The sequence below is a fragment of the Rattus norvegicus genome, chromosome 3 (assembly GCF_021556685.1).
Source record: "Rattus norvegicus strain SHRSP/BbbUtx chromosome 3, alternate assembly SHRSP_T2T, whole genome shotgun sequence".
NCBI classification, from domain to species: Eukaryota; Metazoa; Chordata; class Mammalia; order Rodentia; family Muridae; genus Rattus; species Rattus norvegicus.
Genome location: NC_141536.1, coordinates 56,213,984 through 56,237,568, shown reverse-complemented (window position 1 = coordinate 56,237,568; position 23,585 = coordinate 56,213,984). Strand labels below are relative to the sequence as shown.

General features: G+C 43.6%; 1 protein-coding gene and 1 long non-coding RNA gene across 16 annotated transcripts in view; one reads left to right on the top strand and one right to left on the bottom strand.

Annotated features, from left to right (window-relative positions):
* Nucleotides 1-23,585, bottom strand: part of Rapgef4 (Rap guanine nucleotide exchange factor 4) — a 292,481-nt gene that overhangs the window by 85,821 nt on the left and 183,075 nt on the right.
* On the top strand, nt 12,596-15,023 carry LOC148006480 (uncharacterized). The gene is made up of 2 exons (XR_015684379.1): nt 12,596-12,683; nt 13,140-15,023. It is a non-coding gene; the product is annotated as an uncharacterized LOC148006480 (long non-coding RNA).

Here is a 23,585-nt window from a genome sequence, read left to right as displayed (position 1 = left end):
CCCTATTACATTGTAACAAGTGAGAAAAGTAGTAACTTAGCTTAGTTTATTTGTCCTTTTTTTCCCCCTTTGATTTGTGACTTCTAAAGGCATAAAATGTTCACAAGGTTCTTTCAGCTAGACAGTCCTAGTACCGGCTCCAGAGCCAGAAGTCTGTTTCACCTGTTGGAAAGCGACATTCTCCAACTGTCTCCAGCCTTCTCTACCTCAGAGATGTCGGGTTTGGAACATCACCACGAATGGGCGCTTTGAGGAGGGGATGCCCCTTTATTTAAATAAAGCCTTCGATGACTCTTAGCCTCTTCAGAGGAGAGGACTTTGATTTCGAAGGGAATACCACGTTCACTGAGGGAGTCTGAGAAAGTGCCAGTGCCTGCCAGTCAGTGTCCACGCAGACAGAATTGACACAGGCCAGCAGGGTTGCTGGGAAACCATCCCTGGCCAAGGCCTGGTCAGAGACTAGTGTGACTTCTTTGCTTTTCGGTTTATCTACTTATTTTCAGTTTGTTTTCCCTTGCCTTTCAAGTAAATTTCCCCCTTGGCTATGCCATAGAGCAATAAGGAAATTTATTCTAGTATCTTGTGAATATTTAGGAAAGGTAGACAAAGTGTGGTAATCCTTCCTAGCATCCAAGTAGGAACGCCTGCCCCAGAGCACGCTCAGGTTTGAGCATGTCCGCCACACCTCTTTGTTGGTGCTAGCCCTTGGTTTCACTCTTATTTTGGTTTCCACTGAGTAAGCTGAGGCTAGAGGTGTGCAAGGACTTGTCTGAGTTCACAGTGCTACTGTCTGGATGGCTGAACATTCAGTCTATCGTTAGCTCACTCCGGAGCAGTACTTCTCAACCTTCCTAATGATGCAACCCTAAAGGGTTTAAATTAAAATACAGTTCCTCATGCAATGGTGGCCCCCAACCATACAGTTATTTCATTGCTGCTTCATAACTGTAATTTTGCTACTGCTATGAATTGTAATGTAAATATCTGATAGACGGGATGTCTGCCATGTGACCCCTGCCAAGGGGTCTCGACCCACAGATTGAGAACCACTGCTCTAGTGTCTACATCATAGGACCAGTTACCACCACCATGGCCTCTGCCACCACCACCACCCCTTTTCTTCCTCAAATGTCTTGGCTCTCATGGTGGAAGATTTTGAATTCTGTTTGATTGAAGTTCACGGGAAAAGGTACAACGCGCCAGACAGCCCTTCCAGTCCAGACATCAGATTTGATCTTACGAATTTTCAGCAATAAATAGTCACTTTTACTAGCTGAGATCATACCCATGGGCAGCACTCAGAATGCGCTTAGTCATAATTAACTTTCTAAAACACATCTTGTGGTGGTTTAAATAGAAAACGTCTCAATAGGCCAGTAGGGAGTGGCACTATTAGGAGGTGTGGCCTTGTCAAAGGAAGTGTGTCGCTGGGGGATGGGAGTGGGCTTTGAGGTCTCAGAGGCTCAAGTTAGTCCTTGTGGTTCACTGTCTCTTCCTTCTGTCTGCGGATCTCTCAGCTACTTCTCCAGCACCATGGCTGCCTGCACCCCCATGAAGATAATGAACTAAACCTCTGAAGTATATATAAGCCACCCCCAGTTAGAGATTTTCCTTATTAAGAGCTGCCATGACCACGGTGTCTCTTCACAGCAATAGAAGCCCTAACCAAGGCACAACTTGGTAAGAAGGAAACGTTTATCTTGAGGAGCTACGCTTTAGGCATAAGGTGAAGATGTCAGACAAAGAGTGTCACAGAAGTCCGTCTGTGCAGGGCAATAGAAACCACTCAGAGACCTCACTAGAGAGGGAGTTCTCTGCTGGGAAATAGTTTTGCGGGTAGAGGAAGATGGGGGAAGCCAGGCAGATCCGCTCAGCCAAGCCCTGTCTTGACAGATGAAGCCCTTAGGAGAGAGCAGAGGAGGAAGGACAAGATGGAGCTTGGAGGGTCTCAAGAACCCCTTGAGGCATGGCCGCTGCTCTTGATACTACCACTCTATCCTCTGCCAAGAGGCAAGCAAGACCTGCTCATACCCAATCTCCCTCTGTTCAGAAAAATAAAGAAAATAGAGAAATAAAGGAACCATTTCATCGTATCAATGCCTAGGTTAAACAGGAGTGAGGGAAATAGCACTGTAGTCATATTAGTGTTAACCAAAGCAAGAAAGGCAGCATGGATGACAGGAAGCCAGGAAACGCGGCTGCAGAGAGCGACCCCATACAGAACACAGGAAGGACACAGACAGGATGTGAAGCCTACATGGTAATGGCAGCCCCAGACTGGGGCACAGCCTTACCACGCAGTCCCTCTGACCTCCCACCTGCTGGCTGTCCTATATCCTCCGGGCACATTTCCTGTCCGGTACAGAAGAGGCAGGCAGGTGGGAGGCCATTACAGCTCAGGGGCTTTATTAATGATTGCTTGGTTTGTGTCCAAGAGCTGGCCCTCCTTTTGGTCTGTAGCTAAAATGCACACACCACAAGGGGGTGAACAGGGAATGGGCCCTCTCTGATTAAATTCCATACACTTCAACACATTCTCGTGTGTTGACAGAAATTCCTGTGGGCACGAAAGAGTCCACACCAGGCTGTGAACACGTGATCCTCGAAGGCAGGCAGCGAGGACAGATAAGGGCAGAAGCGGTTTGCGTTTCCTTGGCTGTCTCCCCTGAAGACTTCCCTCAGGACTAGCCGTAATTGGTTTTTGTTTGTTTTAGGGAAGGGGTGCTATTTCAACTGCATTTTATTATGTTTCTATTACCAGTGAAAGGGGGAAAACAGTGAGGAAAAATATTCCTTTTGGCAAGTGAGCCAATTTAGAAATACTAATCAGGCAATGAAAAGTGGGAATCCAGCCTCCATTACAAGGTGCACAATAACGCCCATGTAGATATAATGAGGTAGATGAGGCCTTGTAATAGGCCTCTCGGAAAACCATATTCAGACCCTTTTGAAAGCGGGGTGATTCTTTTTAGTCAAGTGTTTGCTCACAGAACCCTTTTGCAAGGCACAACATCTTAAGCCAAGAGAGAAGAATAACAAGCTAGACAGGGACACCGAGCTCAGAGCAGACGCCAGCAAACCGGGGCAATAAAAAAAGTCATGGCAGTCACATCCCACAGGATCCAGGGGCTTAAGGAAGGCCTACGCTGTGCAAAGCAATGCGAAAGGCTAAACTGGGGACCAGGATGGAGAAAGTCCCTGATGTAAATGAGCCCTTGAACTTTCTATGGCTTCCACCGTTAGCGAGTCCATCTGAGTCTGCAGATCAATGCTACTGCACTGTGGCTTTCAAATCCCCCTCTTTTCCTGTTTCAGATGAGCAAGAGAAAGGAACATACCATATATTACTGAAAATAGCATACGTCTAGGCAAGGCATTAATGTTTCCTGTTTCAATATTTCAAAATAACGCAACTAAGCCTTTGAAATCTCTGCTGCGTTCTCGTCACCACCACAACGTCACCTTTCTACTGTTGCTGACAAAATGCAGTTCAGGACGAAGGCTCATAGGCAGATCCCATGACTCTGAAATAACTAAGCTTTTCCATCTGCAAAATCACGGAAACATTTTCTCTAGGCTCCCTTGGTTTCTGTCTATGAGGTTTTTCTTCCTCTAAGGCAGTGGTTCTCAACCTTCCTTCCTAATGCTGAAACTCTGTAATACAGCCCCTCATGTTGTGCTGACCCCCAACCATAACATTATTCTCACGGCCACTTCATAACTGTGATTTTGCTACTGTTATGAATCATAATGTAGTTATCTGTTTCCTGGTGGTCTTAGGAGACACCCGTGAAAGGGCTGTTTGAAAGCCAAAGGGGTTGTGAACCACAGGTTGAGAACTGCTGCTCTAAGACTGTCCTAGCTCAAAACTGGACCAGAGAGAAATGCTTTGACATGAATGGTGCTTGGAAGACGAAGCAAAATGAAACAACTTCCCTTGGGCTCATCAGAGAATGGAGGCTCCAGTATATACTGCCAGCCTGGGATCTGCAGGTACAGGCTCTTCAATGGGGGCCGAGGTCAGCTGACCTGTGGCAGAAGCATCCCAGGGATAGAAGGCCTTGGGCAGGACTCCTGCTGGAGGCTGAATGTGGACTAGCTTAGAAACCCCTGGTGGTGGGCAGCAGTCTTGGCTGGGCCCCATAGCTGTGTGTTTTGGTTATTTTAACCCCAGGCTCCCATGGTGAAGAGCTGAAAGGCCTGCTAGCCAGGAAAAGACTCCATGATGTCTGACTCCATGTGGAGGAGGGGATTTAGCATCCACCTTCCTACCTTAATTGAGTGGGCGAGCAGGAGCTAAGAGGATGTCGCCAGGCTCATTAAGTCTCACCCCTCAGTGGCAACTGGTTGGAGGGAGAGCAAGTTGGGTTGAGGAATAGAGTCCAGAGAGGCTACCCAACCCCTCCAGTGGGTGGTCCTGCCTCTGCACACGCTGACAGCTATAAATGAACTCAGTGGGGAGAGAAAAGGGAAGGGAGTTGGAAGAGGAAAGTAGCAAAAGCGTTGAGGGGGCTGCCCTGAGGTGGACTTGATCAAAGCACGACACATGCATGTATAAAATTCTCAATACAATAAACTTTAAAGGGAAGAGTCTAGACTCAAGAATCTATAGGTTTAAGAAAAGTATAGCATAAAACAAAAACAGTTGTGAAGGTGACAGACCAGGCACACAGGCTTCCTAACAGGATCTTCCCCTCCTCTCACACTTCCCTCAGGGCCTGCATAAAAACAGAAGGTGGAAAGAGCTGCAAGGTTGACTCTTTCCCACTTATTGACCTTATGTGTATGAATGTTTGCCTGTATATGTGTCTATGCATCACATATATACCTGGTGCCCACAGAAACCAGAGGAGGGTATTGGATTCCCCTAGAACGAGAATTACAGAGGGTTGTGAGCTGTCATGTTTTGGTTTTGGGAACTGAACTTGAGTCCTCTGGAAGAGCAGTCAGTGTACTTAGGTCTGAGACATCTCTCCAGCCCTGATTCTAATTCTCTCAAAGGCACTAGAAAACTTTGCAACTTCTAATTTCTTCTACTATAGCAAACACTAAGCTCTACCCATTTTCTGGACAGATTAGCAGGAAACTTTAGACTAAAGACTTATGAGGCAGTCTGAATTAGAATACCCCCATAGACTCACATGTTTGAATGCTTGGTTTCCCATTAGCGGAATTGTTTGGGAAGTATTAGGAGGTGTGGCCTTAGAGTTTGGAGCAGCGACTGAAGGAACGGTCATTCAGAGCCTGCCCCACATATATACAGTCACCAGGACTAGATAAGATTGATAAAGCTAAGAAGGGCATGCTGACAGGAACCAGATATAGATGTCTCCTGAGAGACACAGCCAGATCATGTCAAATACAGAGGCGAATGATAGCAGCAAACCACTGAACTGAGACCGGGACACCCTTTGGAGGAATAAGAGAAAGGACTGAAAGAGCTGAAGGGGCTTACAACCCCATATGAACAATAATGCCAACCAACCAGAGCTTCCAGGGACTAAACCACTATCCAAAGAGTACACATGGACTGACCCAGGGCTCCAACTGCATATGTAGCAGAGGATGGCCTTGTTGGGCACCAATGGAAGGAGAAGCCCTTGGTCCTGCCAAAGTTTGACCCCCTAGTGTAAAGGAATGTTGAAGGGGGCAGGAAGGGAGGTGGATGGGGAGGGGAACACCCTTATAGAAGAAGGGAAGGGGGATGGGATAGGGGACTTATGTCTGGGAAACCGGGAAAGGGAATAACATTTGAAATGTAAATTTAAGAAAGTATCCAATAACAAAAAAGGTGGTGCAGCCTTGTTGGAGGACATGTGTTTGAGTGGTGGTGTTTGAGTTTCAAAGCTCAGACTGGCCCAATCGCCCTCCCTCTCCCTCCCCCTCCCCCACTTCTGCCTGTGGATCAGGATGTAAAGTTTTCAGTTACTGCTCTGGTACTATGACTGCCTGCTCCCCACCATGATGCCAATGGACTAAGCCTATGAAACTGTAAACAAGCCCCCAATTAAATGATTCCTTTTAGAAGAGTTGCTTGGTCATGATGTCTCTTCACAGCAGTAGATCAGTAACCGAGACAGCCTCCATTCTTATCACAGACCCCATCATGTCCACCTTTCAGTAAGAAATATCAGAAGGCATAATAAACAAGAGAGACTTCAGTTTGAAGCACAAACCAAACACTGGAACTTAGACGTGATACAGAGTTTTGAATGTCCAAACAGGAAGTTTAAATTAGTAATGTAAGTTAATTATGAAATATTCTGATAGCACTAACAATTATATGCAAAATGCAAAAATGCATTGGGTAACATGACTAAACAAAATGACTTTCCCACCACCTCCTACCACCCCCAGTCAGTCTCTCTCTCTCTCTCTCTCTCTCTCTCTCTCTCTCTCTCTCACACACACACACACACACACACACACACACACACACTGCTGAGTCCAAAGGAAGTGTTTGGACTTGCAACTCCCAAACTTAGCATTTTATTTCTTGCAGAACAGGGCTTCAGGCAGTTAATTCCTGCAGGTAGGGAAGATACCAATGCTAAGAAAAAAAAACTCTACATATCAAACAAAACTCTACATATCAATAGTTCTGCAAAGGAAGACATCCATGAACTCAGCAGCACAACCACAAGGGAAAGATTCAGTGATCGAGACCACAGCTCAGCAGAAACCTTCCCAACTGAAACTTAAAGAGAAAAAGATACTGTCCCATGTTCAAACCCAGAATATCTAAGCATGCTGAGGCAATTTTCAAAGACAAAGCACATATGAGATTAAAAACACACATGTACTCACAAGACCACAAGAAGAAAGCAAAGAGGATTGACACTTTAACAATGACTTAGATCCTATTGAAGTTAATGACAGATACCCAGCTACAGACCCAGGAAGTTCAGAGTGCCTAGCAGAATAAGGGAAACAAACAAGAGCAGCAACATGACAAGAACCCTGCATGGGGGCACGTCAGATGCACGAGGCAGAACTAACACAGAGCAGGTGAGACAGCCCAGCAGCTAATGAGCTTGCTGTGCAAGACTGGTCACCTGAATTTGACCCTCTGAACCCATGTCAGCGACAGAATCCACAAAGTTGTCCCCTGGCCTCCACCCATACATCATGACACATATTCACCTCTGAACACCCATCACATATGCAAACACACGTACACCGTGAAGGAAAGAAAACTGTGACAAACCCCAAGGGAATTAACTGCCTGCAGCCCTGTCCTGCAAGAAATAAAACGCCAAATTTGAAAGTTGCCAGTCAGAATAGTTCCTTTGGGCTCAACAGTATATGGGTGCTTGTGGGTGCATGCATATGTGCGAGCATTCATGTGTGTGTGTGGGGGGGGGGTCTGGGGGTGGGGAAGCCATTTTGTTTAGTTAAGTTTTCTTTTTTCTTATAAATTGGCCCAAATAATCTTATCCAAGGCATCTTGGACAAAGGGCTAAATCTGCCCTTTGAGTAACAGAAGATAAGGTGTATTATCAATCAACTACAACATTCCACAAATATCATTGTCACGTCTTCTCACCCTTTATAATCATAATTTTTATGAAAATCTAAATCCTGGGAAAGATTACCTAAACCTCTTTCCTTCCATATCACAGATCAACTCCTTGGCCTCTTCATCATCTTGGCTTCTGAACAATCAAAGCAACACACTCAGATCCGAGAGCCGTCCTGTGCTCTGAACCTTTGGGAGCAGAGACCGTGACTGAGGCCCACATCAATGTCAGCACGTTTAATGATGGATGCAGTAATGGTAAATCCGGCACCACTACAGTCTCAAATTTAAATCTGGGTGTGGAAAGACACTGAAAGTTGTGACGTTTATTTAACCTCTAAAAAGATGCCAGGCCGGTTAACAGCACAGCAGTCAAGAGCACTGCCTGCTGCTCTTCCTCAGGTCCTGAGTTCAATTCCCAGCAACCACATGGTGGCTCACGACCATCTGTAATGGCATCCGATGCCCTCTTCTGGTGTGCATGCATACGTGAAATAAATAAATCTTTAAAAATTAAAACACGCCAGGCATGCGATGTGAATATGGAAAAGATGGGATTGCATCTCTGCCCACACCGAGTCCAGGCTTCAAGCTCCTGCTCAGAATGTTTCCACGGCTGCAAGGGATTTGCATAACATGCTTAGAAAATCTAATCGGGCTGAAATGCTAACTTAATTATCATACACAAACTAATAGGGAAATATATATGATCTCCCCTACTCTTCAACACAAATGACACAGGCATTGGCCTCAATCCTGTGCTTAGCACTGACAAGGGGCCTTCAAGAATTTCCATATCAGAACACAAAGAGCTGTCTCACCTGGCTTTGCACTTCTGTGCAGTTTTTTTTATAGCTGTATGGTAGCCAATGCACAGAAAGGGCATGATTAGTTTAAATGATCATTTATTGATAATCATTTAGCATTGCTAACCTGAGTTTGCTGCACATGTAAGAAGATATAAAGCCAATGAGAACTTATGGGATATTCTGTTATCTCTGTGCTTTTGAGAAACCGAGGATTCTACTGTGGGGGTGTGTGAAATATAGTTTAAAAAAAAATACAGCAGTAGCAATGAGTATATTATATGACTTTTAAAAGGAGAACAATATAGCGGTAGCAAACAGATTTGCAGCAAATCCTTCAGATGCTTTTCACAGAATCTGTGATAACAATTCCCCAACACTCCACTTCACTGCACACTTTGAATGCAAAGAAAAGCAGTACACTGAGACAAGACACTTGGAATGAGAGTGTATGGTATTTTTCTGGTATTTTAGTGTTTTTATTCTTTTCACAGCCCATGGAACATCTGCTAAAATATAGTGGATGACCTGTGTGACTAGAATGTTTTCATGACGCTGGTGGTAATGGCAGTCATGAAGAAGACACTCGAAAAGGCCAGAATTCTCTTGGCCTGAAATACATGTGTTTTAGGATTGATAAGAAAATGGTCCTTTTAATTGATGAGCTATTACTAAGTACAACCTGTCAGCAGCCCAAGACTACACAAACACTGGCCCAGAAACATGGTGATTGTATCCACGAACTCAAGAATTACATACTTCAACTGGTCTTACATAGGCATTTATATTAATTATGTGAAAATTGAGTTCTTATGTCTCATGAGCTACAAGCTCGGTGCCAGCATCAAAATGTGCTGTGTCTCAGCTATAGTCATTTCTTGTCCAGAAACTGCGACGCTAGCCTTAGAAGTCTGCATGTATCCATCTCTCAATATGCCTGAGCATTCTCAAATCTACAGCTAGGGAAGCCTATACAGAACACGGCTCAGATTACGCTACCTTGGTGGGATCCAACGCTCCTACTCATAGTGCAAGCTGAACTCCGTAGAATGATTTTATCTGCCCCCCACCCCCGGCTGCTCTCTGATCTCCTCTTTTCTCCAACTGCCCCGTCCCCTGTCCCTCCCACTCTTCCTTTCTGCCTAGACACACTGTTCCAAGATGATCTCTGGATCACCCCATCAAGCCTTTGTTCAAAAGTACCTTTTCAGAAAGGACACTCTTGCCCATCCCAGAGGATGTAGTGTGCTCATCCCTGCTCTAAGCCAGCATTCCACCCCTCTTGCTGTCCAGCACCTCAGACTTTTGACACCTGCCTTATCATTTCCTGTCTGTCCTCTCCACTGAAACACTAGCTCTCTGAACTTCATCGTGCTCACTCTTTTGTGCCTCAGTGCTTGCTACACCTGATATATCATTGATGAATGGAAGGATGTCTTCACTAGTAAATTACAGTATCTTAGCATACTTCATTTATTAGTGACTGAAGAGGCAACTTATATGTTCAGGCATATGTTGGGAAGAAAGTGGCCAGGGTTTCTATTGAGCTGTGTTTGGTCAAAGTCTTACACAGAGAGGAGACTTAAGTCAATGCTCCTTGCACATCACATGGGGATCTCGTTGAAGTGCTGATCTGACATATGATCTGAGTCTCTACTTCTGCCTAAAGGTATTGGTACTGTGGGTATGTGGCTGTCGATTTGAGCAGTGAGTGACGGTAGTATTCACACCTAGAACACAATTCTTCACTAAGATTCATTTTTCCTGAAGACTGGACCAAGGTGACATAATCATGACATATCACACTAGCAATTTAAGCTACCTAAATAAACTTAGATGGCTCCTCCCAAGGAATCATTTCCCAACCATTTTCAACTTTATTGTTTTGGTTATGAAAATACCTTTTATGAAAGCCAGACACTAGTAATTTAGTAAAGAAAATGTATGGTTATTTGGGTAATATACTGGCTGGTTTTGTGTGTCAACTTGACACAAGCTAGAGTTATCCTAAAGAAAGGAGTCTCCCTTGAGGAAATGCCTCCATGAGACCCCGCTGTAAGGCATTCTCTAAATTAGTGGGGGAGCCCACTGTGGGTGGTGCCATCCCTGGGCTGGTAGTCCTGGGTTCTATAAGAAAGCAAGCTGAGCAAGCCAGGGAAAGCAGGCCAGTAAGAAACATCCCTCCATGGCTTCTGCATCAGTTCCTGCCTCCAGGTTCCTGCCCTGTGGGAGTTCCTGTCCTGACTTCCTTTGGTGATGAACAGCAGTGTGAAGTGTAAGCTGAATAAAGCCTTTCTTCCCCAACTTGCTTCTTGGTCATGGGTGTTTGTGCAGGAATAGAAACCCTGATTAAGACAGGTAATATACCTGATATTCACAAATATATAAAGGTCTTTATAGTTTCTAAATTACAAATAATTAATTTTAACCAAAATCATTGTATGAACATAAAGATTCCAAGTACAGCTGAAAGACAACACAGTCCTTACCTTACCCTCTGTCCTGGCTATTTTTATGTCAACTTAACACAAGCTATAGTCAGCGGAGGGGAGGAAACTTCAGTTGAGAAAATCTCTCTACAAGACTGAGCTGTCGGCAAGCATGTAGGGCATTTTCTAAGTGGCTGATGGGAGAGGCCCCAGCTCATAGTGAGTGGTACCAGTTTGGGCAGGTGATCCTGGATTCTATAGGAAAATGGGCTTCTCAGGACATGAGGAGGAAGCTAGTAAGGGCACTCTTCCATGGCCTTGGCATCAGCCCCTGCCTCAAACTTCCCATCTAGTGTGAGTTCCTGTCTTGGCTTCCCTCAGTGAACTGTGACTCAGGACACATACACTAAATAAACTCTTCCGTCTCCAAGTTGCTTTTGTTCACAGTGTTTCATCATGACAGTAATAACCCCAACTAAGAAAACACCCTACAGGAATATAGAAAAAAATAATCACAATCCACGTTTATAAAACTGGTATTTGAAAATGGAGGGAAATGTTTACAAAGTGAACCCAAATTTCAACAGTATAATGTACTGTCAACATTTTGGGGGCATAGCATATTATAGTTTTAGTCTAGCTAGCTAAGGTAGAATAGAAATGTATATATATTTGTGTGTGTGTGTGTGTGTGTGTGTGTGTGTGTGTGTGTGTGTGTGTGTGTGTGTGTATCTCTAAAAGGGCCACAGAGAGACAGACTGAGAGACAATACAGCCAAGGGCAAGCCCCAAACTACTCACCCCATGGCTGAGACTTGACCAGAAGTCAAGACAATGGAGTCGGAAAACCTGTTTTACCCTGTTAAAGAAAAATGGATGTTGCCAAGCTGACAAAGTTTGGGCCACAAACAGAGGCCTGAACTGTTCTCAGGGAGGCTGAAATTCTAAAATGTGGAGAAAGCCAAGTGCAGTTAGCATTCCCTCCCTCGCTGGCAGCAGAGCGTTTGAGATGATTATCAACCAGTGACGTCAGAACCTCGGCGTAGAGAAGAGATTTACAGATGCCACAAACACTGACATGTGTACAGTGCACAGCAATCTCAGATATCCTCGAAGAAAGCCGAAGCTCCCCCGCCCCGCAAACATTTGGAAATATCTTCCTAGATCCACTGGCATAGACTAGTCCTTAAAATCATGCAACATAATGACACATAGAAGTACCCTATGTATAACAACAGGTGATGATATCATAGTCTGTCATTTCAACTTGACGTCAAATGTGCCAGTGCCAACTTCATACACACTTTAGAATGTCCCTGGAGCTGCACTAAGCTTAACCCAGAGGAGTTCAGAGAGGACTACTCTGGTAAGCAATGCTAAACTTGGGTTGTAATCTTGGCTTTGGGCAACAAAATTCTTAAAATGAAACCAGCCCAGTTGGGACATACAATGGAGCACCCTGAGAAGCTGTAGAGACTTAACTGGCTACAGGCGACTTTTCTCATCCTTGGAGCCTTGAAGTCTTATCATCAATGAACTAGACACACAGTTGAGAAACCCACAGGAGAAAAGGGGGTGCATTCCTGTCCTTTTGTTTGTTTCCAGGGCTTTCTGTTTCCTCCACCTACCCTTAGGTCTGCCCAGGGGACCCCTTTGCACTTCCCAAAGCCCTGTTCCTGTACACATCCGCTGCTCCCAACAGTTATTTATGTGTTTATTTCGCTGAATACTAAATGAATCCCTTAAAATTAAAGCCGTGTCTCTGTTATCTTGGAGTCCCCGTGGTGCTGTATGTGTGGATTGCTCGTTAAATATTTACTGGAACGGCATGGGCAAACCTCTGGGGAGCGTTTACCTGACGGAGGAATGAAAAGGAAGGGGAGAATTTTCCTCTTCTGAAACTCCAGTCCTACTCGTCAAGATGGAGAAGGTAAGCCCAAGATCACTGGATGACAGCACTGATGGACTCTGTCTCTGCTCCCTTCCTAGACAAATGTCTCTCCGTCAAATCTGTAATGAGGTATTTTGCACTGGGAATAAAAAGCATTGATCTCAAGGTAAAAACCTGTGTCTTTCCTTTAGGAAATTGAAATATTCAATCCTTTACCTTGAGAAATATTCTAGAAAACAGATAGTCCTAGAAACTGAATGCTATCCTTTTTTTTTTTTTATCATGTTCTGCTTATTTTCCCCCCTGATAAAAACAAAATCAGTTGTTGAGTTTTTGCTGTTTTGATAAGGATTTGCAGGGAGAGTTTTGGGGACGTCATAAACGTGACAGTTTCAGATGCAACATCCAAAATTCTTATAATTTCATGGATGAACGGAGTTCTGGAAGTTCGTATGCAGACCTTAAACCTGAACAAATATATTTTTAACTCTCCAGAAACCGACTGGTACTTATAGACCCAAGAGGACTAGAGAGATGCATCCGCTGGAAGCCACGAATCAAGATGTCCAGGCAATGCCGTTCAGAGCAGCCCACTACCAGCAGAAGATGTGACATGTTCCTACCCTGGAACGCTAAAACAATTTACGGCTGCACACCCACGCAGCCTGGATCCCACACACTGCGCTCAGAGGTAGAATGGGTATGGAAGGCAAGTGACCAATGGCTTTCATTGATACAAATCACTGGTCTCTTAGAAGACAGGACGGTGGGGAGATGCTGGAGGGAAAACCGGTGCTGGACTGGGCTTACAGCTCTGTTCTGCTTCCTGCTCTGCACTGTGTTAACATGACAACGGTTTTGAAAGGGTACTGACCTGATTGAGGTGTGCACTTTCTTCCTATGAATATATTATGTTCAATAAGGAAAACATCTGCATTAGAACAAGAAATCAATTGGACTTCATAGAACAAGTTAGGGAAGTGTACTCTTCGCCCATTGTACAGGTGAGAGACTCTCTACAGTAAAGTATGCATTGGGGTTCAGATTTCACATTTGGGGTCTCTGATGAGTAGGACTGGAGTTTCAGAAGAAGAAGAAGATGGACATATGCTTCTGTCCATGAAAAGCACCCTTCTCTATGATACCCCCAGCTTCATGGAAGGTGGCACAGAACACTAGGCTAGACGGCCTAGCTGACCACATGACATTCTCAGAAATATTTGTTTACTTGGTGCTGCTGGTGAAGTTTAAAAGTGCAAATATCTAGTACCCCTTGCTTAAGGCACAAAGCACTACTCTCATAGGCAACCAACACATCTAAAACAAAACAAAGGGGGCCTAGAAGCCAGTGTGCAATTAAATGCTCCCTCACTTTACACTGTCACTGGCTATATCTGACTAAGCATACCTTTGCCTGCAGGCCATACTGTTTAAAAATAGTAGTAACGTAGTAGTTTATTCATTCATATATTTTTGTGTGAATATCATCTGACCACATTCTTTTCAGAATCAGTGCTTGAGAAACTGTGTTTAAGAAACCAAGTGATTTGACTCTTAAGAGATAGAGAGACAATTTTTTTTTATCTACAGGCTTCTAAAGACAAAAGTGGAGTCTGTCGAAGTCTTTGGGTAATGTACTAAATGGGAAGTAAATGTACAAGTGAGGGACATTCTACAGTAAAGTAGGCATCGGGGTTTAGACTGAGGACTGTGCAAACTTGGAGTTATGTCCTTAAGTAAGAAGTGGGCAGCATGAAAATGTCTCACGGTTACAGGTGATTAGTCCTCACCTGTCACAGTTAAATACACGTAGGGCTTCCCAAGGTCAGAGGGATGTGCAAAAGGCGATTGTTCTTTTAGGAGATCCTTTTAACGAGGCACGGGATTCACTCCAGTTTTCAAGCAAGGGTGTAATCATACTCTACATTAAAATATATAATTCCTCCTTCCTTCATAACACTAACTCATAAACAATTCACATAGCATCTCAGATTCTTTTAAATGAGAAATTTCATTAGCATAATCTAATAGTTTCTTTTGCTTGTACCTTATCTTGCTGAAATCTACCCAAGTATCTTACAGAGACAGGTTTATGCTGGTCAAGTGGGAGGGGAGGGTGACAGCTGGCCTGGTGGCTGGATTTTGAATGGGGAGGGGAACCAGTTGCCTTTAGCAAAACTTCCAGCACAGAGGAAGCAGACTAGAATTGCAGACTGAGACCATAGTCTCACAGGTAGGGACAGAAAACATCAGGTTTCCCCTCGCATGGCTGATGCGCACGTGGGCATGGAATGAGGTGAGTCAAAGCACTTGAAGGCAGGATATGCGAAGCATATTCTAGGATCTGAATATTAATCCTTCCGACTAGGTAGGGGGTTTGCTCTATTTTAAAATGAGGCATAATCACTTTAGCTAAAATTTTATACTTTGGGGTTGGGGATTTAGCTCAGTGGTAGAGCGCTTGCCTAGCAAGCGCAAGGCCCTGGAAAGAAAAAAACAAAATTTATACTTCTTCCTTCTTACATAGCACTGTTGTTAAAAATTTCAGAGTTCACTAAATTCATTTTAATGAGAAGCTTTATTAAATATACGTGGCATAATTTAAAGTTTTTCTCGTCATTGTGCCGTTGAGTCGTTTCTTAACAATTTGGTACCATAAATACGCTATATGGGTAGGCAAGAGCGCCCATCACCCACTCACTGGAGGTTACTCACCCACTGGGGGGTCGATCATTCACTTACCCACTCACTGTGGGGGTTACCAGCTCAGCATTGGGTTTAGGAGTGGAACATTAATATCATAGTTGAAGATTTGGAGATCTTGGCAAACTGGGATGCTTTTACAGAATGCTGTTTCAGATACGCTGTTTCTTCTGGATGGACTCCTAGGAAAGTGGCCTATCTTTGGCTTCTTGAATAGAGTCATTCTGTATTAGGATTCATAAATATTAATAGGGACAAATTAATCAATTAAGACAAAAATCTCCAACAAGAAAACACAAACACACTTTCCTAGCATGCCAATGCTTCCTATCTGAAATGCCCTCCACTCTTACTTTAATAGCCTTGTAATTCCCAACTGGGAAAGGTAAAATAATTACTAAAAAGAAAATGGGGTTCTTTGCCCTGTACTTTGAGTTGAAACTAATGCACTCAATTGACTTTTATACAGGACTTTTTACTCAGTCCTCTGCCTGCTGGTGTATTTATCTGTATTGATTGGAAATTCTAAAAGAGGTTTCTTTTCCCCTTGCCTAGAACAATCTAGTGAGCCAAAGGTACAATAAACACAACCTGGGGACAAACGCAAGAACACACAAACAAGCGACTCTGATAACCTCTAAGGGTTCGAGGACCTGAGAGCAGCATGCATTTGGTCCACGTTATACAAAATTCCCGGAATGGTAAAGGCCTATTAATGTTTTCAAGAAACCTTTTAAACCTTTACAAAGCTCATCAAAACAAAAATGATCAAAGCCCTAAAAGCACACCGTATAAAATATGAAAGCAGCCTGGAACAGCGGCACACCGCGTAAAACGCCAAGTCCATTTCCGAGCTGGCTCATAAACCGGGAAGGTTCCCTAAACACGGCCCCTTTTGCCTTTCTTTTAAACCATCAGGTTGTAGCAGTGCAGACAATGGTTTCAATACATATGCAATCCGAGGTCTTTCCATGCCAGAGAAGCCGTCCAGAGACATTGGACCTTTAAAACTGTTATTACTCGGATATTTTTCTTCCTTCTTTCTTCCATGTTTTCTAGTTTCTTGCAGTGTGCAGAAAAAGACAGGGGAAAAAAGTCTCCAAGATGTAAAGCCTTATTATTGCTAGAGAAACAATTAGCCAAAGGAAACATGTACATTCTTCAGAAACCAAGCTGCTTCTAGCTCAAGGTGGAAGTTTGGTTCTGTTTCTTTGTTTTTGTTTTTAACCCAAAGTCATCTGAAAGGCTTTAGAAATACTTGTACTCTTTGCAAGTACAACGAGAAGGAATCAAATGTCATTATGCTCTTTCATCGACCAGAAACATAAAGACTTTGGACATGATAGTCACAGCATCTGGGTGGGATGTGCTAATCACCACAGCCCCTTGATTAAAGTCTTCCGACAGACTGGTGTTAAGCACCGTAGGAACGTGTGAGAAACAGAAAGCATCCATGACCTTCTTCCCATCTGACTCCCTCAGCCGAAGGCCCAGGTGCTATACTAGGATTTATAGGTGTGAAATCAGAGCAGGAAGGGAGTCAGGATTTGCTGAGTGATGCAGGCTCCTCTGGGCACTTGCCTCAGGGCTGTAAGACTCCCCATGAACCTTGTTTCTTGCTCTATCAGGCTTTGGGACTACTACAATTCTCTGGTTTGTGCAGCTTAAACTTTTCTTATATGGTAGGCTTCATTCTAAAGCAAACGAATCTCTGCCTAATAGAGACAGCACTGTCGATAGAGCACTGTCTTATCACTCAAATCTAAAAGGATTGCCAAGAACTGAATGAGGTTCATATCTTTTTCCCAGCAGTGTGGTTCCCTCCTGAAAGCAGGGTGGCCAGCCGCAAGAGGGTACATCAGCCACACAGGAAGCAAGGGGAGGGCAGGCAGCTCCGAAGTCCGCAGCTCCTCTAAGAGGGAGGGAACTCCTCTTGGCGTGATTTAATTCTTTATGAAATGTTCTTACTTCAAAAACTGTGCGAGTCAAATGCCCTCGGGCAACCTCACGGTGCCTGAAAACATTAAGATAACTGTCTCCGGTTTTGTTTTTCGTTAATTATTTGGTGCTTTTACTCAAGTAGCAACTTTGAGAGGCATTTCTCTCTGGTCATCCTTTGTAGTTTAAACCTGTGATCTTAACCTACAGTTGGAGGAGTGCGTGGGAATCTTTATGAGGAGACACAGCAGAGGAAACCCCAAAACAATACAGTTCACGGAAGAACTGTTTGCAGGCATGTACCAAAATGTGGGTTCTTTCCCTAACTACACATGCTCGACCATTCTCAAATTTAAAAGCAAATCTGTCCACAAACAAAAACTGAGTTGAAACACAGGATCTTCAGTTTTCTTATCTGATGCAGGGTAGTTGGGGAGGGGAGGCCATTCCATTCTTCATAGCTAACCAAAGAGACAAGGGCAAAACAAAGTAGTGGAGGCACGCAGAAAAGAAAAGAGAAGGCAGGAAGTTGTGGATCGTAAGATATTGTTCAGGACACAGGAAAGGATAGGAGCACCTACATATTAATTTCTGTATGATCCTGCTTCAAGTTAATAACTGAATACCAACAATATTTCGATGAAGGGACGCTCATTAGTCCCATTTCACAGATGAAGAAACTGAGGCAAGGAAAAGTTAAGTCCCTTGTGATTACCCCTTCTGACATTTGGGTTATATATACTGCCTTCCTATAGCAGCTGAGAGGCTTAGCATTCCCAATAGCAACAACACATCCAGGACCCAGACATTGGTTTCTTATAGCACCTTTGAGTGAGAGGAAGAATGAATTATTTGGCGAAATGATAAATTATAATACTGGATGAGGGAATGTATTAGAAGTATTTAACTATAGTGGAAGATGGTGCTCAAAAACAAAGGAAAACATAGTCATGGAACAGTGGTGTTAAAACTAGAACGATTTACAGAATGGATTAAGCTGATCGATGCCAGACCTTAACACAAAGAATAAAGCACACATCCAAGGGCACATAATACTATATGAAGGGACCATGGGAATTAATGAATAATCACGGGGAGGAGGGACATCTCCCAGGAGGAAGAATTCTAAAATGTTGCTGTTGTGCTGTCAAGGACTTGGGAAACAGCACACTGTTTCCTTAAAAGTCCACCACAGGTTGTGCAAATCCATATCCTTCCACACTTGTGTGCAAAGGCAGGGCACCTAGGAACAGTGACCTCATGGAGAAGCTTGGTGATTATATCTTAACCAGGTGAGCAAGGTCTGCGGCAATGGTGGTTGGTCATCCTGACATGGCAGATTTTGATATGGTTAGATAAAAACAGTCCACCTCTGTGCTTCCTCCCTGGAGGTCAGAAAGTAAGTCTAGTTTGAGGAAGAGACCAGATAAGTCCCAACTGGGGATGGGGGATGCACTACGAAATGTCTGATGAGCACTCCATGAACCAGTGAGAAGTTATCAAAAAAAAAGTCTTAGTAACGGGCAAAAGCTGCCCAAAGAGGTGATGACTAAATAAAGACAGCACATATACATATATATATATATACATATATATATATCTTTGTGTGTGCATGGGCTGTGACATGTGTGTGATATATATGTGGTATGTGTGCAAGTGTGTGAGGGCATGCCCCCCCCACGCAACCATGTGAAGGCCAGAGGACAGCTGGTGCCCTGCTCTATGACTCTCTTCTGTGTTCCTTGGCACAGGCTCTCTCACTTACCCTGGAGCTAGACTGGCATCCAGGAAGCTTCAACCTTCCTCCTGTCACCACCCACTACAGCACTGAGGATACATGTGTGCATGGTCACACTCAGCTTCTTATGTGAGTCCTGCTGATTTGAACTCGAGTTCTCATGTTGTGTGCAAAGGGCTCTTATCTGCTGACTCATCTCCCTAGCTGTGTGAGTGCATGTGCATGTGCATGTATGTATGTGTGTGTCTGTGTGTGTGCGTGTGTGTATCTGTGCATGTGTGTGTCTGTGTGCGTGTGTGTGCATGTGTGTGTCTGTGTGTATCTGTGTGTATGTGTATGTCTCTGTGTGTGTATATGTGCATGTGTGTGTATGCATGTGTCTGTGTGTGTGCATGTGTGTGTCTGTGTGCGTGTGTGTGCATGTGTGTGTCTGTGTGTATCTGTGTGTATGTGTATGTCTCTGTGTGTGTATATGTGCATGTGTGTGTATGCATGTGTCTGTGTGTGTGCATGTGTGTGTCTGTGTGTATGCATGTGTGTCTGTGTCTGTGTGTGTATGTGTATGTCTCTGTGTGTATGCATGTGTGCATGCATGTGTATGTGTGTGTCCCTGTGTGTGTATATGTGTATCTGTGTACATGTGTGTGTCTGTGTGTGTCTGTGTGTATGCATGTGTGTCTGTGTCTGTGTGTGTGTATGTGTATGTCTCTGTGTGTGTGCATGTGTGCATGCATGTGTGTGTATGTGTGTGTCTCTGTGTGTGTATGTGTGTGTGCATGTGTGTCTATGTGTGTGCATTGTGTGTCTGTGTGTATCTGTGTGTGTATGTGTATGTCTCTGTGTGCATGTGTGCATGTGTGTGTGTGCATGTGTGTGTGTCTGTGTGTTTCTGTGTGTGTATGTGTGTGTGTGTGTGTGCGCGCGTGTGCGTGCATGCATGCATGCACACAATGGGTGATGGCATTCATAGGAGTGGTAAACATAGTTCTATGTTTTCCAATACTCAACATAAACCATCATACTTATGATCAGGAAACAGTGTTGCCTCCTTCACTTTAGTCTCTTGGCAGAAGCATTTCCTTTAGGCACACACTACAGCCTCCAGTGACTTCATCTGAATATAAATTTGGCTCCCAGAATTTAAAGACTTAAAAATTAAATAGATTAAAAAAAAGAATTTGTAGAATATTCTAGAGTGGGACAAGTGATGTCATACTCTGTTTCAGCACCGACATCCAACTTGCTCGAAGACATAACAAGATCAACTCTCTTAATCTTCCCACCACACGTGTTCAGAAGTTGGCGGGAAGGAAAGGTGGTTCTGATTGTGTGGAATGCATGTGATTTGTAAGCACAAAGCTTACTGCAATCAAGGCAACTGCAAAATGCCGTGTCAACACTATTCTCCTAAGTGCTCCTGTCCCATTTCGTCATAAGCAAGGGATGAAGAGTATCACCAATGGGATATTGATTGCATTATGATGTTCTGAGTACCTCAGACCAAGAGGGCCCGATTTTTAGTCGTCAGCTAGACAGGAATTCTCAGGAGTAAGAGATGGGGGCAGTGATTATTTCTCTGGTTTCCCCTTTCCTATCTACAGAGCTGAAGCCACAGTCAAATCATATTCTCATTAGTCGGCTGAGAGTTTTGGTGGAGAGGTCGCATGACTCACATTAGCTCAGTCAGGGTGTTTGCACAAACTGGGGGAAACTGAGAAGTACTGGGGGCCATATTTCCAAGGCTTTCAAAGCAGCAGGAAACAGAACCTTGGGCTCCTACTAGCCCCAGGCCAGCTCACAGGCTCTCCTCCTAGAGACCCAGGCAGTGAGCTCGGCTTCTTCACTTGACTGTTTTTAAGGTGACATTATGTGGGTTTGAAGTCTAGAGCTACAGAGTATCGAAGTCGGGAAGCTGCAGTCTGGGCTTGAGGTAGCACTGTTGAATAACCAAACACCTTTTTCGTGAGAGACCCTCAGCTTGCAGGGTTGAGGCTCCCGTATGGTGGATAATTTTATATTTTTTCATTTGTCTCCCATCTGTCCTACTCCATAGAACACACGTATAACTCTGCATTCATCCACCTCTCTTTCCCTGCTCAGGGAAGTCAGGAACTTGTTTTATTGCACTTTGATGATCCAGACTAAAATACATGGCCTGCACAACACATAGTAGGTGCTTAGTCGATGTTAGCTAATTGCAAAAGGATTATATAAACCATGGTTATTTTTCTTATGATTACAGCATTAATTCACTCCCTGAAACTTTATTAATTGGAAATTTGCAAGCAGGCTAGAAAATTAATTTATTCAAGAAAAAAGTGGTTATTAACTCATGTAGTAGTGTAAGAGACTGTAAAGAGAATGATTAAACTAATTAAGAAAATAAATTGTTTCATGCAGGCCATTACCATTTAGTATCACCAATTCGTATAGAAATAATTTGTGGGCCAAGTTTCAAATAATAGTCCTCTACCTGTTCATTAAATAAGGTCCCTGGGGATGTTTATTAAGTAACACTTTGTTAGCTTGGTTCATTTGTTATTTGCACTTGAAATATTCCATAAATTAACCTCTTACTAATGGGAAAGGTGACACCTGCAGTTATACACAGTTTGCTCACAAACATGAATTCTCTTAAAATATGCAAAAGTGCAATAATGGAAAAAACAAAACATAATAAACTTCCAGCTGATTTGTGTCTCGTTCATTATTTAATTTCTTTCAGACATATTCTATCACACTCATTCACGGGGCAAATGGATTTGGGTACAAAACCCTGGCATCTACCTTACCATTATTTCTGATCAAACATTTACTGTCATTAACTATCGATTGGGCCTGGGTAGAGTGTAGAAGCCTAAATCACCCCATTTCCTGGAATCTACCTTGAACACAGTTCCTGAAACCCATTCTTACCTCAGCTTCCCTTTCTCAGTCAGTGGCAACTGTATCCTTCCACCCATTCGAGATTTTTGGGAGTCACGTTTTTGGGAAGCTCTCTCCCTTCCCTCCCAGTTCATTCACTGAATAATCTCCCAGCATCAGTGTCTAAATCCACCCTGGACGCGGTGCTGTGCACTCCCCTGAGACCGCACATTCCTCTCCTCTAGCCTCCCCACAAAGCGCCACTGGTTTCCTAGGAGTCACAGAACTTAGACACACGGTTCAGATTATCTCTGTCCCCACCTGCCTACTTATGCGAATGAGTTTCTCCAGTTCTTAGCAAGGATAAAAACCAAAATATAGTCGCAAAACTAATATCAAACCCCATTTCATATGGCCATCTTAACTCTTTCGTTTTCAGACAGTGCCTTATGTGACCCAGAGTGGCCTTGATCTTGCAGTTTAATGGAGGATGACTTCGAACCCCTGATCTTCCTGACTCCACCTCTTAAGTGCTAGGATTACAGGTGTTTACCACCGAGCTGGGTTCCTAATCCATTTCTTAATAAGTATCTTCAAGTCACCCAGGAATGAGTTTACAGTAACAGTGCATCTTAATATTTAATAATAATTACATATAAAATATTCACATTCTTTCTGTAGTTGTATATAGCTACTGAAGAAGACTCAGTCAAGAAGAATGGCAATAAAACATTTGGCCATCAGGAAAATTTAAACAGCAACATTCGTGTTTCCACGCCTGCTAGGAGACGCTAAGATGTATGAGAGGGTGGCTCGTGAGAGACTTTCAGCCATAACACACATCTCGATCTGGTGCTTCCAGGTTTACTCTGGACAATTAATACCCGGATTGTTCAAAGGAAAGAGAAACAGACTTCTATTTTGTAGACGGCACTGCTATCACCGTGTTCAATCACCGTGTCTGCTTGTGAGCAGTACACTGATGCAAGCATCCAGCCACCCAGCCTAGGATTTGAAAGCACATTACAATAAGTTCCCATTCTCAGAATGTGACCTAAGGGAGGAAGGGAAACAGCACTGTCGATAGTAAAGAACTTGCAGTGTATTTTAAATGGGAATGCATCACTTCTCACAATGCTTAGCTCTGGTATAACAGAGCCAAGTGAGTATTCAAGAAAGACCTGCTGATCCACAGACCTGATCCTTGGGAGTGCTTGTCTGCTTTATGAGATGAGAGCTCTGCACCTTTCTTCTGGACTCTCAGGCTAGACTGCATTCTGGAAAGTCTAGCAACACCAGCATGATATAATTGAACTGTAGACATTCACACATGGATAGATGGCTAGACTTATTGTCAATGTGGACTAATTTGAGTGTTCTTGAGTCCGAGAAATCTTAGAAAATAACATTTACTATTAATGTTTTCATTCAAACATCCTGTTCTCTATAACTCAAACTTCAATGTTAGAAACTCCAGTTAGAAACACTGGAGTGACCACTAGAGGGGGCCCGAGTGTTTTTCTGAGTATACAAAATACCAAAAGAAGAAAAGTCTTATAGAATATAAAGCTAGAGAGTAGAGGGAGAGGGTCTGCAGTCTTCTCAAAGAATGTCTTCTTGACTAACAGATGCATCTTGCATTTACATTACAAGTCCCCTCACTCAGCAGTGGTCTATCCCAATGCTTTGACATTAAA